Genomic DNA, 16,314 nt, shown 5'->3' with positions numbered 1-16,314 from the left:
AAGCTGAGCTGCCACCTCTATGGTGCCAAGTTTGAGGTGAGCACGGACAACAACCCCTAACTTATATCCTGACCTCGGTGAAACTGGATGCCACAGGTCTTTGGTGGTTGGTGGTGTGGTCTGCCAATGATTTCAGCCTGAAGTACCGGCTGGGAAGCAGGAACATTGATGCTGATGCTTTGTCCCGGTGTGTGCATGATGGACTGGACAGGGACGGAGAGTGGGAGAGCGTTCCTGCCCCGGGAGTGAAAGCCACATGCCAGTTTGCCATCACGGTGAAGGCAGATGGAAAGCAGGGGCAGGATCGAGCGGTAGATCAACTGGGAGCTTCTGATGACAAAATTTCACAAGTTTACTGTAACCAGACCACTCTGAAGACAAACCAGTTACCGGAATTGAGTCCTGGGGAAGTGGCAGCTGTTCAGCGAGATGACCCAGGCATCGGTACCATTTGGTCAGCAGTTGAAAAGGGAGACCTGGCCCAAGCGGAGAAGATGAAACTCGCTGCAGTGCCTCCATTACTGAGAGAATGACCCAGATTGGAATTGAGGAACCAGATCCTATACCAGGTCACGTCGCTTCCAGTCCAGCCTCGGCGTTGCCAGCTGGTTCTGCCCAAGAAGTATTGGGGGATTGTGTTGAAGTCACTTCATAATCATTCTGGACATTTGGGGGTTGAAGAGACCTATGGATTGCTCAGAAATCGATTCTACTGGCCCCGAATGAAGCCGGAGGTCAAAGAATATTGCTCATCCATGAGTTACTGAGCATGCTTGGAGTCAAGAAGTTGAGGACTACTCCTTATTACCCACAGGGTGATCCTCAACTCGAAAGGCTTAATTGGACGTTGCTAGACATGCTCGGAACCTTGGAGATCAGCAAGAGAAGGTGGAGTCAACATATGGGACATCTGGTTCACTGCTACACTGTACCCGAAATGAAGCTACCAGGTACTTGCCATATTATCTGATGTTTGGGCATGAGGCAAAGTTGCCCATTGACCTTTGTTTTGGGACTGACGAGGATGACCTACCACCGAAGGCTTATCTGAAGTATGTGTCTGACAAGAGAAAAGAGCTGAAAAAGGCTTATGAATTAGCTGGGGTCGCGGCTGCCAAGCAGGATCAAGGAAATAAGAGGAGGAATGATCAAAAGGTGAGGTTCTCCCAGCTCATGCCGGGAGACCAAGTCCTCATTAGGAATTTGAGGCTCCCCGTGAAGCATACGTTGGCTGACCGCTGGGCAGCTGCACCCTATGTAGTGGAGAGTCAGGTGCCAAACGTACCAGTTTTCCGGGTGAAATCAGAGGATGGGAATGGGCCTGTCAAGATTCTCCATCAGAACCACCTTCTGCCTCTGGGACAAGAGGTGCAGGTCGACCCAGAGTCCAGCCTGGAGCCGACACCGAGTAAGAGGGCTCTGCGGTGATGTGGTGCAACTGACAGACCCACAGCAGGAGAGATTAGACCGGTCCCCGCCCCGAGTGGGATGCTGATTCCGAGTATGGGGAAATGGGGGTGTGGTAAATGCTGCCTTATGCTAATTCCCCACTGATTAAGGAAGAGATTCCCAACCCTTCTCACGTTGAGTCAGATGAAATCGGGGAGAGGGTGCTATCTGTGGACAGCCTGGGTTGCAGTGGGACCATGAAGGGGGTGAAGCGGGGTTTGATCATGGAACAGAGGGGACGAAGTTGTAGAATGGCACAATAAAAGACCGGGGGAGGCCTCGCCAGGTAGACCGGAAGTATCCCCAGTTGCGTCGGAACATGATGAGGGGGTACGAAGGTCTGAAAGAATCAGGAGACCACTGGATAGGCTGGGCTATGTAGCACCGGGGGAACAGAGTATGGCCCCCACCACTTTGGGGAGCTATGTCACTGCCTTTTACGCCTGGGTTGGACTTTTACACCTGGATGTAGCAAGGTGTAGCACCTGCTTAGCCCCTTCCCACCTGATCAGGGTCACGTGAAGCCATGGGAGCAGGTGGTGGATGGTCGTGTGAGCAGCTGGTGTGCACATCACAAGTCCTGGTTATGTGACCACTGATGCCAGGCAGACAATCTCTGAAGAGTATTGATAACGGCTGGGGTCACCCGTCTTGTAAAGTCACTGCCCAGAAGAAGACAGTGGCAAACGACGTCTGTAGAAAACTTGCCAAGAACAATTGTGATCATGTGACCATGATCGCCCATGTCTTATGACACGGCAGATAATGGATGGTGATTAGTTATTGCAGTTGTATTAGACGGGCTGTCTTTTCATGCTTGTCACTCACTGTGTGTTTGTGCAAGTTTATTGATTCTCATCGACTGGTTTTCTTTGCCACATCTCTGTTAAGTGGATTTTGAAAGGTGTTAAATCCAACCCTCCAGCCACCGTGAGCTGCCCACTGAATGACTTGAAGTGGTTTGCTCTTGTCTTCTCCTGGGCAGTGTCTTTACAAGACGGGTGACCCCAGCCATTCTCAATACTCTTCAGAGATTGTCTGCCTGGCATCAGTGGTCACATCACCAGGGCTTGTGATATGCACCAGCTGCTCGTATGACCATCCACCATCTGCTCCCATGGCTTCTTCCCATTCCAGAAACATGAATTTTTAAAGTTTTTGTTCTGTCCAACAAGCCTGCACCACCAATGTGACCATTTAAATTACTAACCTGCACATCTTTGGACTGTGGGAGGAAACTGGAGCACCCAGAGGAAACCCACGCAGTCACGGGGAGAACGTACAAACTCCTTACAGACCGTGGTGGGAATTGAACCTGGGTTGCTAGCACCGTAATAGATTATGCTAACTGTACCCTACCATCACACCCCAAGCAAAGAGCACGTCAGCCTATGCCAGGGGGCATTTAAGGCCGCTTTTCTGCTTTTCCTGTTGTGTTCTGCCTATAATATATATCCAATGGTTATGAAGCACCTAGATGTGTGGGAGTGCTATGTTGATGCCAGAATGGGTGGTGACACTTGCAGGCTGCCCCCAGGACATCCTTCAGTTGTGTTAGCTGTTAATGGATATGTCATATTTAATATTAGTTTTGATGTATGTCTGATAAATAAATGAATCTGAATCTTAAACACAAGAGATTCTGCAGATGCTGGAAATCCAGAGTAACACACACAAAATGCTGGAGGAACTCAGCAGGTCAGGCAGGATCTGTGGAATTAAAGAGTCGATGTTTCAAGCCGAGACTCTTCATCAGGGCTCCCTGAATCATCGACTCTTTGTTCACATATTTTGTGTGTGTTACTCCGAATCTGAATCCGACCTGATTTCAGACATCCCACCCTGCAAAAACTCGTTTCAGGAAGGTAGCACCATCAATTTGCGGGGGACTTCTGGGAGAGGTGGGATGTCTGCAATAGAGTAGCTCCTTAGCAGCTGACCAGCTAGTTTAAATAACATTAGCTGTACTAATGAACGAATGACACCTGTTAAACTCACCTCAGTGTGTCTTTTACAGTCTTAACCCACCATGGGCAATAGAAAAGTCACTGTTGCAAACAGTGCAGCGAGCAACACTGTCATTATTTTGATCCCTATTAGGCAGGCGTACACTTTAGTGTAGTCTGGGGTGACGTACGTTTTATATTTTTTTTGGAACACTCTGCAATGGCACGGTCTCGCTCGCGCTCTCTCTCTCTCTCTCGTGGTCGCTCGCGCGCTCTCAAGCGCTCTCGCTTGCTTTCTCTCTCGCTCGCTCTCTCTTTCGCTCGCTCTCTCTCCCTCTCTCGCTTGCGCTCTCGCTTTCTCGCTCGCTCGCATGCTCTTGCTTGCTTTCTCTCTCGTGCGCGCTCTCTCTCGTGGTCGCTCTCGCGCTCTCTCTTGCTTTTCTCTCACTCGCTCTCAAAAAAATTGATTTCCATGATATTGTATATAATTTGCGGGCATCAGGGAGCGGCTATTAATATGCGGGAGACTCCCGGAAGTTCTGGGAGAGGTGGGATGTCTGTGATTCTAACCTGTCCCTCCCAGATGCCGCATGATTAGAGCTGAAATCATATTGAGAGTGAGAGGGTCCAAGTGATTCTCCGGGTAACGGGGTAGAACACAGTCCAGATCAGGGCTCTCTATTTGCTTGCGGTGGGTGCTACAGAATAAAGCACTCTTCCATTCAGTGGGAATGGGAGGCCTTCTTCCCTTCAGGCTGTTCCTTTCTTAACCAAAAGTACAATGATCGAAGATCAAAGGCCGAAGGTCGAATATTGAAGCCTGAAGTCAATCGGAAGTCCAGAGATGCGGCCCGATCACAAGCGCCTCGAGTCTGTGAATTCCTGTGAGTCCGCTGCGGAGTTGAAGGCCCAATGTCTGTGAATCTCTGTAAGTCCAAAGGGGAAGTCAAAGGCCCAATGCCTGTGAAATTCTGTGAGTCCTTTGGGGAAATCTAAGGCCCAGTGTCTGTGACTCTCTGCGAGTCCAGTGGGGATATCAAAGGCCCAATGTCTGTGAATTTCTGTGAGTCCAAAGGGGAAAATCGAAGGCCCAATGTCTGTGAGTCTCTGTGAGTCTGCTGGGGAACTCGAAGGTCCAATGTCTATGAGATTCTCTGTCCAAAGGGGAAATCGAAGGCCCAGTGTCAGTGAATCTCTGTAAGTCCAAAGGGGAAGTCAAAGGCCCAATGTCTGTGAAATTCTGTGAGTCCTTTGGGGAAATCTAAGGCCCAATGTTTGTGACTCTCTGCGAATCCAAAGGGGAAATCTAAGGCCCAGTGTCTGTGAGTCTATGAATGTGATGCAGGCTGCAGGTGAAGAGGACCCGGCCTGGGGTCTGTGCAGGGAGGAATGGGCTTGTTTTGTTGCTTGTTGTGTTCTGTGTTGTACTTCTGAGCGTTGTGGGAAAGCTATGCCTGCGCTGGAATGTGTAGTGACAATTGCGGGCTGTCGCCAACACACCTTTAGGTTGCGCTGGTTGTTAACGCAAATGTCGCAGTCCCCTGTGTCTCGTTGTACGCGTGGTAAGTGTGGCTGAATGATTAGCTGGAGGAGGAGTAGGAAACATATAACTGCAAGAAATGAGACACTAAATCCACTGAAAATGAAGCAGAATGGCAGTTTGATTTCATGGCATTGCCGGTGGCTGCAATAAATTGTTAATTTATTTTATGGCTTAAAATAAAGAGAAAGATTATAACCATCTCTCCGCTGGCTTCTTAGCAAATGATATCTTTGAGCAAAATTCTGGCCATTTGGTAAATTGCTAGTATAGTTGCTAACATGTTGTACGTTTACTAACTTCACAGTATCCTGATGATTTTGAAAAGTTTAATCTTTAAATTTTACTTTGACATCTCCAAGGAAGGAGGACTGAGTAAATGTACGTGTGCAAGATTGTGTGTTTGTGTTCATGGTGACTGAATGATCAGTGTACATCCACGTGTGTGTGTGTGTGTGTGTGTGTGTGTGTGTGTGTTTGTGAGTGTGTGTGTGTGTGTGTGTGTGTGTGTGTGTGTGTGTGTATGTGTGTGGGTGTGAGAGTGTGTGTGTGTGTAGGTCTGTAGGTGTGTGTGTATGTGAGTGTGTAGGTGTGTGTGTGAGTGTGTGTATATGTGTGTGTGTAAGTGTGTGTGGGTGTGTGTGTGTGTGGTGGTTTAGTGTGTGTGTGTGTGTGTGTGTGTCTGTCCATATGTGCACCAGAGTTGGGTACCAGTAAGCCATTCTCACCCCTGGGATGAAGTGCACCTCACAGGTCTACAGTGGAGTGTGCACCACTGGTGCAAACATCGATTTTCAGGTAACATTTTCAATCTCATGCTCCCTAGATCCAAATAAACACTTAGAACTACTTTGAGGATTATTGTCACTGTTCAGACAGTCCGTAATTCAACAAACCACTTAGAACATTGATTACCTGATTATTATTTCCTTGCTGATTGTTTGACTGTCACATTTCCAACATTGCAATAATTAGTCAAACGAGCTTCAGATGCAGAATCATTGAACATCTGGAACAGATCGCTGAACATCTGGACCAGGATCACTGAGTATCTGGAACAGATCCCTCAACATCAGAAGCAGATTACTGAACATCTGGAGCAGGTCTCTGAACATTTGGATCAGGATCACTGAACATCTGGGACAGGTCCATGAACATTTAGATTAGGATCACTGAACGTGAAGCTGGATCTTTTCAAAGGTAACACATGCTTCTCATGTGTTCAGGTGCCATGATAGTGTAGCATTTAGTGCAAAACTATCACAGCTTGGAGTTCGGAGTTCAATTCCAGCGCTGTCTGTAAAGAAAGTTCAAAGTTCAAAGTACATTTATTATCAAAGTATGACAACCTTGAGGTTCATCTCCTTACAGACAGCCACAAAAAAAAGAAACCCAAAAGAAACCATTAAAAAAGACTGTCAAAGATCAATTGCATAGAGAGAAAAAAACAAATCGCACCAGCAATAAAAGCAATCAAATAGTATTCTGAACCGAATCCACGAAACAGAGTCAGTCCAGAGACATGAAGCCCTATTCTTGGTTCAGCACAGAGTCGAATAAACATCACACAGCAGCGAGCTGAACTGGTCTGTCCCTCCACTCCGGTCCCAACACCCTGACCTTTTCAAACTAGCCCAGCACTTAAATCGCCATCCAAACATTGGGTTCTGTTGCTTCAATACGCCTGGACCTCACCACCTCAACTCAACCTGTATCCGACCTTTCCAATTCGGCCCGGTGCTCAAATCGATCGAACATTGGGTCTTACCTCGCTCTCGGTGACAGGCCCACTGCCTCGACTCTACATTGCTTCTGCTCGTCTCAACTCTGCCTCAGCTCAGTTCTGCCGCATCGAATTGCCTCCAAGTCTAAAGGGAAGTTGCAGGCTATTGTTTGTAGTGTTGTTTACCAGAAAAGGTGTGGTTAATAAAGTATTTAGATGTTTCCTTTGCTTTGTTTGCAACCGATAGTCACTGAGCTTCACCAGCGCCACCCTAAACCAGAAGTGACCACACGGTTTCCTGCGGGTGCTTTGGTTTCCTCCCACAGTCCAAAGTTGTACTGGTTAGTTAGTGAACTGGTCCTTGTAAATTGTCCTAGATGATGCTGGAGTTAAATAGGTGGGTTGCTGGACAGTGAGGCTCATTGGGCCAGAAGGGCCTGGTCTGTGCTGTATTTCTAAATAAAATTGTAACACAATGGTTAACATTTTTACTGCTATGCTGTAGGTATTTCATTTAGCAGTTCTGTTTTCAGCCTGTTTGGGTTTGAGCTGAGATAAGGGGTTTTGTTGTTCAACTTAGGAACGTGCTGTCAGCTAATCAGGATGGTGGAACTGGGAGAAGCTTCTAGAGGACGCTGGGCAGAGAGGTTTTTGTGAGGGACGCTGGTGTGGGTTCAGGTCTTTTTTGGCGGGAGCTGGGAGAGGACAGGAGGGAAGATGGCTGAGGATGCCATCCCTGTTGCACAAGGTGCTTCCTGCAGATGAATGGCTTCAAGGAGGTAGGCCCAATAGTCCCGGGGCTAGCCTGTTTGTTTGAGGTGGATTATGAGCAACATCCAGAAGGTGGTGAAGGCTTTCACGCAGACCGGGGGTCCAATGCGTGAGTTACAGACAACTTCAGGAACAGCTTCAACTTACGTGCATATCTGACCATTGGATTATAATAGGCCCTTTCTGTTTTTATCTTTCTTTTCTTTAATAACTTTTTGGTTAAGTTAACATTCATAAATATACTTTCTTTATAATTGTATGCAGTGTAGGATCTGTTATTTCTTGCTGACAACGGTTGCAGGGGGAGGGGGCAGTAAATCTCACAGCATTCACACAAACCAGGGTTTGGCTGGGCGAGACATCCCAGCCTCACGGGTTTGGCAGGACCAAAGCCAGATACACCCGAGACGTACGGAGCCTGAGAAAAATGTGGCTTTCTCGCCACCGAGTCCAGTGGCTGTTAGCGGGGGGCTAATGAGCTGCATTTCCAGAGACGCCCAGTTAAAAGGGGTTTCAAAATAAAATAAAAATATTGTATATCATCTGGCATGCCCTTGCTGCATTAGACTCCAACACAGATTATACTGCAGTGCTCTTCCTCTGGTCCTCAGTGTACCTCATTCCTGCCTCCACACTAGCACCGAGAGATGGAGGGAGGCTCAGCAGGATGGGATTATTTTCCATTGGAGCACAGGAGATTGAGGGGTGACTTAATCATTGCCATCATTATGTGGCTTGCTATATGATATAGGTGATCATGGGTCTTTCCGTGATCATGATTGTTCTTGGTAAATTTTTCTACAGAAGTGGTTTGCCATTGTCTTCTCCTGGGTAGTGTCTTTACAAGACAGGTGATCCCAGCCATTATTGATACTCTTCAGAGATTGTCTGCCTGGTGTTAGTGATCGCGTAACCAGGACTTGTGATCTGCACCGGTTGCTCGTACGACCATCCGCCACCTGCTCCTATGGCTTCCTGTGACCCTGATCGAGGTGGGGGGGGAGGCCAAGCAGGGGCTACACCTTGCCCGAGGGTGACCTGCAGGCTAGCGGAGGGAAGGAGTGCTTTACACCTCCTTGGTAGAGACCCATCTCCACCCTGACACACCGTGATTTAATGATGATGACGACTGGTTCTTCACCTGTGAAGATCGGGAGGGAAATAACCATCGCTGTAGGACTTTTCTTCCTGCCTGCGCTGTGTAGGTTTATAGTGAGGATCAGTACACGCGGACGGACTCCATTCTTTAGACCGGGGGATGTTCTACAATGGCACAGCGAGCTGCGACAACTGCAGCGACTTCAAGGCTGTGCGTTGAGTATCGGAGTTTTCCTTCTCCTTGGCAGACTGCCTGGCAAGGCCAGTGAGTCCCATCTACCTGGGTTTGGAATCGGAGTCGTCCTTCTCCTAGGCTGGCTGCCAGCCAAGGCTGGTGAGCCCACCTGCCCACCTGGTTATACCGCTGGACACTCAGCCGCACCGTGACATAGAAAACTCAGTAAGGAAAGGGACGCCACGGGCACAGTAGTGTAGGAGAGGCCATGTGCAAGTGACCTCTGCATGGCAAGCCAAACAGTGGTCCTGCTGTGATCACTACACCTGGAAAGGAGAGGCTATGAGAGACGCTTCACCTTCCTTAGGTGAGCAGGACGTCCTGCCCAGGACTCACCCATCCCCACTCAGTGATTTAATAGTGTATAAACAAAAGTCATGAGGAGTTACAGACAGGGTTGGAGGGGCAAGTACAAAAGGGCATAGATTTGAGGTGTGAGGACAGAGACTAAATAGGGATTTGAAGGGCAATTTTTTCTCCCAGAGGGTGGTCAGTATTTGGAATGAGCTGCCAGAGGAAGTGGTTGAGGCAGGTACATTAGTAGTAGGCTGCCGTCGATCCCAGGGGATCATGGGTTTGCGCCTCTGGTGGACTGTGTCCTCTCCAGGGCGCAAGCCGGGGTGGGAAGATTTGAAGAACCGGCTGTTTCCCATGCAGTGGGTTCCTCCTCGCCACGTCACTCATGTAGTCCAAGGGAAGGGCAAGCGCTGATACAGCTTGGCACCAGTGCTGTCGCAGAGGCTGCCAGAGTGAAGTTATAAACAACATCAAATTGTCTCAGGGTCCCCGGCTCCGGATTGCTTCCTCGGGGTTTACTCCTGAAGCCTTTCTCATGGATGGGTACGGCCGCAAGGCAGCGGAGGTTTAAAATCAGAGTTATCTTTCTCCTAGGCGGGCTGCTGTCCAAGGCTGTCAAGCCCATCTGCCTGAGGTACATTAACAACATTTAAAAGGCACTTGGACAGGTTCAGGGGTAGGAAGGCTTTAGAGAAGATATGAGCTAAACATGGCAGAAGGAACTCACTTAGATGGAACTTAGGCTGGCGTGGACCAGTTGTGCTGAATGGGCTGTTTCTGTGCTGTGTTATCCTATGACGCAGGTGGATATCTGGAACTGCTCTAAGTATTGGTAGCAAATTGAGTCAAAGAGCCACAGCAGGGAAACACACTCACCAACCGAGTCTGTGCTGACCATCAACCAGCCGTCTATACTAACCCATTCCAGTCTCTCCACATTCCCACCATCTCACCCCTGTGTCAACCACTCGCCTACACAGCAGCAGCAACTCACACTAGACAACCAACCTACCAAACCACACGTCTTTGTGTTGTCCATAAGACCATAAAGACCATTAACCACTGGGTCTTCTGCACCATTCCTTTTTGGCTGATTTATTATCCCTCTCAACCCCATTCGCCAGCCTTCTCCCTGTGCCTTTGACACTCAATAATCCAGAGCCTATCAACTTCTGCTTTAAATATACCCAATGACTTGGCTTCCACAGATATCTGTGGCAATGAATTCCACAGGTTCACCACCCTCTGATTAAAGATATTTTTCCTCATCTCTGTTCTAAAGGGACCATCTTTCTATTCTGAGGTTCTTCTCTCTGGTCATAGACTCTCCCACTACTAAAAACATCCTCTGTGCATCCACTTGGTCTAGGCATTTCAATATTCAGTAGGTTTCATTGATGTCCCCCTCATTCTTCTAAACTCCAGCAAGTGCAGGCTCAGAGCCATCAAATACTCCTTATACGTTAACCATTTTGTTCCCGGGATCATTCGTGTAAATGAGGGAGTATAGTGAAGCGTCCGGGAGAAACCTGCCCAGTCACATGCCAACTCCACCCAAACAGTCCAGAGCCAGGATCAAACGCTGGTCACCGGAGGTGAGAGGCTGTGGCTCTACCAGCTGTGCCACAGTAGAACCAGCATTTCATTAACCTAGTCTGCAGAGCCACCATCCCGCACAATGGACATCTTTGGTCACCTCCAGTGTGAAGTCAGCAGGTGGCTTTCAACATCTCCATGCTGTCCATACACAGCAAATCGCTTCCACTCAAACAACCCAGTCAGCGAGTGTGTTAACCAAGCCACGGCTCACCGGTTATTAATAGAACCTTTTCTTTTGCAGTTAGTGGTAGTTTCCTGGTGCCAACTGTGAAGGTGAGAACTCGAAATCAATTTGTAGTTGCTGAATACCTTCTAACTTCACCTCTCCTTTGAAGACATCTGGTGCTCGAACACAGAGCCGTGTTCGTAAGGTTTCATGCAGTCTCCAATATCACAACACACCCCTGAATCACTCTCACATGCTACGCACGTTGAACGGCACCAGCACCTCAAGAAGTCTGATATCCATCGCTTCTCAGCCATTTGGCTAAGATCAAGTGAAGAAGACTGATATCCACTGATGCACTTGAGACTCAGTCATCTTTCGATACAGGTCCTCACTAACCTCACACTCACCTCTCTGTAGTATTGATATTCTCATGGGTGCCACCCTCACCACCAGCAAGAACACCTTCAAAAGCTGGCATTGTCATTAATGACCCTTGCCACCCAGGGCATGCCCTCTTCTCATTACTACCAGCAGGTAGGAGGTACAGGAGCCTGAAGACACACACTCGACTGTACCTCTTCCTAGAGATGCTGCCTGACCTGCTGCATTCACCAGCAACTTTTATGTGTGTTGCTTGAAATTCCAGCATCTGCAGATTTCCTCGTGTTTGCACAGTCAATGTTTAAGAACAGAGTCTTCCTCTCCGCCATCAGATGTTTGAACGGCCAATAAAACCATGAACACTAACTCACTGTTCCTCTTAGGGTCATAGGGTCATAGAAAAGTCCAGCCCAGAAACAGGCCTTTTGGCCCATCTAGTCCATGCCAAAATCATTTAAACTGCCAACTCCCATCTACCTGCACCCAGACCATCGCCATCCATATCCCTACCATCCATGTACCTACCCAAACTTCTCTTAACGTTGAAATCAAGCTTGCATGCACCACTTGTGCTGGCTGCTCATTCCACACTCTCACGACCCTCTGAGTGAAGAAGTTTCCCTCATGTTCCCCTTCAACTTCTCACCTTCCACCCTTAACCCATGATCTCTGGTTGTAGTCCCACCCAGCATCAGTGGAAAATGCCTGCTAGCATTTTGTATACCTCTATCAAATTTCCTCTCAATCTTTTACATTCCAAGGAATAAAGTCCTAATCTATTCAATTTTTCCTTATAACTCAGGTCCTCCAGATCCAGCAACATCCTTGTAAATTTTCTCTGCACTCTTTCAACCTTGTTCACATCTTTCCTGTAGGTAGCTGACCAACACGGAACACAATACTCCAAATTATGCCTCACCAATGTCACCAATGTCAACGTTACATCCCAATTCCTGTACTCAATACATTAATTTATGAAGGACAACTCCCATTTGCACCATTTAGGTCAGTTTGCAGAGCCTCTCTTTGCACATTCCATTGAGTTTGTGCTTATTGCCTCATTTATTGTCAAGTTTCTGATTACTATAGACTCAGTTTACTCTGTAAGCAAGGAATTTCATCACAGCTTTGTTACAACACTCACTACACCTAATGTACCTAATAAAGTGGCCACTGTGTGTATGTTCGTGGTCTTCTGCTGCTGTAGCCCATCCGCTTCAAGGTTCGATGTGTTGTGCACTCAAAGATGCTCTTCTACACACCACTGTTGTAAACTATGGTTGTCTGAGTTCCTGTCACTTCCTGTCAGCTTCAACTAGTCTGGCTATTCTCCTCTGACCTCTCTCATTAACAAGATGCTTTTTTGCCCACAGAACTGCCACTTACTGAATGATTTTTGTTTTTTTTTTGCACCATTCTCTGTAAACTCTAGAGACTGTTATGTGTGAGAATCCCAGGAGATCAACAGTATCTGAGATACTCAAACCACCCCATCTGGCACCAACAATCATTCCACCGTCAAAGTCACTTTGATTACATTTCTTCCCCATTCTGTTGTTTGGTCTGAACAACAGTCTAACTGCTTGACCGTGTCTGCATGTTTTTATGCTGCTATATGATTGGTTGATTTGATATTTGCAATAACGAGCAGGTGTACAGGTGTATCTTCATCACCTTCAAGGCTTATCGTCGCGATTGAAGATTTAGGAAGAGGGCTGCCCACATCTGCTGCAGGCTTGCTGGTAGCTGTCAAGGCCAATACGGGATAGGGAGGTTCAACCACAGCGGCTGCAAGGGAAGTTCTGTTCTGGGTTTGGTGCTGCTGTGTCATGGTTCTTCCTCCTTCTCCTTTTGTCCTTAATGCCAGCCCTACGTGCGTTCTCAGAGGAGGAGACAGACTGGTGAATGGTGTGTTGCCAGGCCTCGCGATCGGAGGCTAGATTAGACCACTGGCGATGGTCAATGTGACAGGCACCAAGGGATTTCTTCCGAGAGTCCTTGTCCCTCTTCTTCGGTGCCCCTCTGTCACGGTAGCCAGTGGAGAGTTCGCCATACAGCACAATCTTGGGCGGGCGACGATCCTCCATCCTGGAGACGTGCCCTGCCCAGCGCAGCTGCGTCTTCAACAGCATGACCTCGATGCTGGTGACCTCCGCCTGTTCGAGGACTTCGATGTTGGTGACGAAGTCACTCCAGTGGATATTGAGGATGGTGCGGAGGCAGCGCTGGTGGAAACGCTCAAGGAGTCGTAGGTGGTGACGGTAGATGACCCACGACTTGGAGCCGTACAGGAGGGTGGTCAGTACAATGGCTCTGTACAGGCTGATCTTTGTGCCTTTCTTCAAATGCTTGTTGTTCCAGACTCTTTTGTACAGGCTGCCGAATGCGCTGTTTGCCTTTGCCAGTCTGTTGTCAATCTGTTTGTCGATCTTGGCATCCGACGAGATGGTGCACCCCAGGTAGATGAACTGGTGGACTGTCTTTAGCTCTACCTCACCGATGGTGACGCCGGGAGGGTGGTAATCTTCCCAAGGTGCGGGCTGATGGAGAACTTCTGTCTTCTTCAAGCTGACTTCCAGTCAGAAGAGCTCGGCAGCCTCTGCGAAGCAGGATGTTATACGCTGCAGGGCTGTCTCTGTGTGGGCAACAAGGACAGCATCGTCGGCGAAGAGTAGCTCTCGGATGAGTTGCTCCGATGTCTTGGTGTGGGACTGTAATCGCTTCAGGTTGAACAGGCTGCCATCGGTGTGGTATCGGATGTAGACACCGTCCTCGTAATCAAGGTCTTCTGTGGTTCTCTCGAGCATCATGCTGAAGAAGGTGGTGAAGAGTACCTAATAAAGCGGCAAAGAGTGTAAATGACAATTATCTAAATAAACTTACCCATTAGCATAAGGATTAGGCAGGATACATAGTATGGAGGAATTTAAGAACATAATTTCAGAATAAGGCGTGGGGCAGCACTGTAGCGTAACGTTAGCATAACACTATTAGAGCACCAATGATATGGCAGTTTACAGTACCAGCGACCCAGGTTCAATTCCCGCCGCTGTCTGTAAGGGATTTGTGCGTCCTCCCCGTGACTGCTTGGGTTTCCTCCGGGTGCTCCAGTTTCCTCCCACAGTCCAAAGACGTACCGGCTGGTAGGTTAATTGGGCACTGCAAGTTGCTCTGTGATTAGGCGAGGGTTAAATTGGGTGTCGCTGGGTGGCACATCTCGAATGGCTGGAAGGGCCTATTCCGCTCTGTATCTCAATAAATAAATTAACATTTGTTAATAAAACAGCCATAAGCAACAAGTTTTATGTCTTATTCTTGACTTCTGAAGACCTTTTATGTCACAAAACATCAGGATCACAGCCGCCTCTACCAAAGAACTTGTTTGATACTATATAACGGTACTATCAATCAGCAGAAAGAGGCCAACCTATCCACGGCGGCTGTTGAAGAAGACTATCCAATTAGTCCCCAACCCTCGTTCTTTCCCTGTGACCAAGCACAACGGCTAAAGAGGTGGGGGCTGAACCCCCATCACATGGAGCTGTAAGCCGGCAGCTCCTATTAGACGTGTCACTCGGGCTCAATGACTTGGCTTCCCCCTCCTGCCAGGGCTCAGACTTCCAAACTCCCACCACTGACTGAAGCTTTGATCCTGCCGTTCCAGCCCAGGCCAGTCGCAATGAATCAGTTTATTGTCACTCACACATGTCATGAAACTGGTTGTTTTGTGACAGCAGTACAGTGCATGACATAAAAAAACTTACTGCAGGTTACAATAAGAACTATATATATATAAAATAGTGCAAAAAGAGAGCAAACTAGTGAGGTAGTGTTCGTGGGTTCATGGTCCATTCAGAAATCTGATGGTGGAGGGCTAGACACTCTCCCTGAAATGTTGAGTGTGCATTTTCAGGCTCCTGCCTCTCCTCCATGATGAGACGAGTAATGTAAAGGACATGTAAAGGGTGGTGGTGGATGCCACCCTTCTGAGTCATTGCTTCGCGAATTCGTCCTGTGGGGAGGGTTGAGCCCATGTTGGAGATGGCTGAGTCTGTGGACCTCAGCAGCTCTTTCCAATCCTGCGCATTGGTGCCTCTGTTATCAGATGGTGTTAGAACATAGAACATAGAATAGTACAGCACGTTACAGGCCCTTCGGCCCACAATGTTGTGCCAACCCTCAAACCCTGCCTCCCATATCACCCCCCCACCTTAAATTCCTCCATATACCTGTCTAGTAATCTCTTAAATTTCACTAGTGTATCTGCCTCCACCACTGACTCAGGCAGTGCATTCCAAGCACCAACCACTCTCTGAGTAAAAAACCTTCCTCTAATATCCCCCTTGAACTTCCCACCCCTTACCTTAAAGCCATGTCCTCTTGTATTGAGCAGAGGTGCCCTGGGGAAGAGGCGCTGGCTATCCACTCTATCTATTCCTCTTATTATCTTATACACCTCTATCATGTCTCCTCTCATCCTCCTTCTCTCCAAAGAGTAAAGCCCTAGCTCCCTTAATCTCTGATCATAATGCATACTCTCTAAACCAGGCAGCATCCTGGTAAATCTCCTCTGTACCCTTTCCAATGCTTCCACATCCTTCCTATAGTGAGGCGACCAGAACTGGACACAGTACTCCAAGTGTGGCCTAACCAGAGTTTTATAGAGCTGCATCATTACCCCACGACTCTTAAACTCTATCCCTCGACTTATGAAAGCTAACACCCCATAAGCTTTCTTAACTACCCTATCCACCTGTGAGGCAACTTTCAGGATGTTCTCCACAGAGAGCAGCTCTGCCAGCTAGAATAGAGGGTCCCAGGACCCCTCAGTTCATGGTAGGGGTCCATGGTCTGGGAACCCCTGAACTGGAAGAACAGCTGGAAGACCACTCTCCGAGCCACACAACCTCCTGACTTGGAAATCTATCACTCTTCCTTCACTGGGTCGAAGTCCTGCAACTAATCAGTCCCGCACCTCACCACCACCTTCCCAAGGGCAAGAAGGGTTGGGTAATTAAATGTTGGCCCAGCCTGCGAAGCCCTCGTCCCCTGAATGGATAAATAAAGCTTACTGTGGTCTGTCGCCAAAGTTAAATAAGAATTCGA

Source organism: Mobula birostris, chromosome 3 (assembly GCF_030028105.1).
Source record: "Mobula birostris isolate sMobBir1 chromosome 3, sMobBir1.hap1, whole genome shotgun sequence".
NCBI classification, from domain to species: domain Eukaryota; kingdom Metazoa; phylum Chordata; class Chondrichthyes; order Myliobatiformes; family Myliobatidae; genus Mobula; species Mobula birostris.
This window is presented reverse-complemented; position numbering follows the sequence as displayed.